General features: G+C 42.8%; 1 long non-coding RNA gene across 1 annotated transcript; it reads left to right on the forward strand.

Annotated features, from left to right (window-relative positions):
- Positions 1–9: 9 nt before the first annotated feature.
- Positions 10–942, forward strand: LOC138122096 (uncharacterized). Its single transcript, XR_011156346.1, has 2 exons — positions 10–718; positions 769–942. It is a non-coding gene; the product is annotated as an uncharacterized lncRNA (long non-coding RNA).
- The last annotated feature ends 934 nt before the right edge of the window (positions 943–1,876 follow it).

Genomic DNA, 1,876 nt, shown 5'->3' on the forward strand with positions numbered 1-1,876 from the left:
AACTCGACGGATCCGCTGGAACGGGTCCGGCAAAAGGTCCTCGTAAGAGATCCGCTTAAAAGACCCTTTCATAGAAAGAAGAGAACGCCATTAGGTAACGTACGACGGGAAAACTGTGACTTACTCAGTCGGCGTGAGGTCTTTTTTTTTGGGGCGACGAAAAGCCAAAAAAAGTCCGTGACTCCCAAGATCCGGAAATTCCGATTGAGTTGGGGTTCCAAAAGGTACGCTATCCAGCACGAAACGGAGAACCACGCAGCTCTTCTGACGGGCACAGGAGACTTCGTGAAAATCCCGAAAATCGGTGCGATCCACAAAAAGAAACGCTGACACGAAGTTCACCCAGTCACGGTACTTTTGCGAAAGAGGAAGAGTGGCATCGAAACGCGAACTTATCGCCTTGCCCAAAAAAGTCTAACCAGTCTCGGTGAAGGAAAACAGACCTTAACAGCTGTCGACAGAAGGAATATCGTGAACCGACAGGTGCGTGCGTGGTCGAATTTTTGACGCGCGACAGCGGGACCGAGATAGGTTAGAAAAATCAAAACAAAGGGACCAAAAGGCCTACGCCGTCGATCATCGATGAGAACCGTCGATCGAGACCGTCTCCAGGTGTTTCGGGAGATGAAGAGAGTTCCGTGAAAGAAGGAGAAAAAAAAATGTCCAGGGACGAGAAGGTGAAGGGAATTTATGGAGTTGGTGTCAAAAAAAGGGAAAGGTAAGTGAACAGTATATTCAGAAGACCTACTCAACTCCGATAAACTCTAGGCCGTGAAGAAAGAAGAAGATAGGAAAGAGCGAAATTTTTCTGGCGAAGGGCCAAGGTTCGCGACCTGACAAACCCGACGGTATATAGCTACCGTCCCGCTGAAATTGTGAGGATAAGGGCACGATTCCAGCTGCCTCTTCAGCTGGGGCCAAACGAAAAGAAAACGAAGAAAAGCCGACAAGGAAAACCAAAAGAGAAGGCAAGGTAGAAAGGATTAACGACAACGACAAACGAACGGGAGGATGAGGGATCGGGAACGAAAAAGACACAAACAAAACGGTCGCGGTAACATGCGATTACTCTCAGCCTAACTGCGAGCGAGAGTTTACTGAATTCGTTACTTTTAAGGTTACTTTCGAGGTGTTCGAGTAACGATGGTGCATCCCCAAGCATTAGTGGAACCCATGGGCCTTCCACTCCGGCCAAATCCGCAAAAAAACGAAAAACGAACGGAATGAAATTTTCGAACCGTGACAAAATGTAAGTGCATTTTACACTGTAGAAAATTAGGCGTACCTACTCTATAATTTTGAAATTAACTGTACTTTACTAACGAGTTGAATACAAAAATTTTTTGGCGTCCGTAAGTTTAGATAACAATTTTTTCGACTGTATGAACCCGTGGACCTTTAAAACGATCGTTTTACTCGCCTTTTAGATTGGCCCACTCATGCCAAAAAATCCCAATAATTGCGTTAAAAAATAACACGCTACGGCACTTTTTTTAACGCAAAATGCGTGCAAAAATGAACCGCTATGGCACTCTTTTTAACATTTCTTGACCGACTCAAAAATCACATATTTAATGAATGCAAACGAATGAAAAAACTTGCACTTTTTTTGACAGACGTTAAAAAATGCATTTATCCACAGTCACTATATTATAAGGTCATAATGCAATTGCTTGGCAACATGACAACCTTTAATGTGGTCTATAAAATTTTAGTGTTTTTATAAGTCATAAAACACGCCATAAAACATTCAAAATGAAATTTCAATTATTTTTGAGGTGACAGCCGCTGTCAGAGTGAAATGTCAAATTAATTTTGGATGACATCAGATAAAATTTCGGCGATTCTGATTCTAAATGAGTGTGATTGTGGATAA

Source organism: Tenebrio molitor, chromosome 1 (assembly GCF_963966145.1).
Source record: "Tenebrio molitor chromosome 1, icTenMoli1.1, whole genome shotgun sequence".
Classification (NCBI taxonomy): domain Eukaryota; kingdom Metazoa; phylum Arthropoda; class Insecta; order Coleoptera; family Tenebrionidae; genus Tenebrio; species Tenebrio molitor.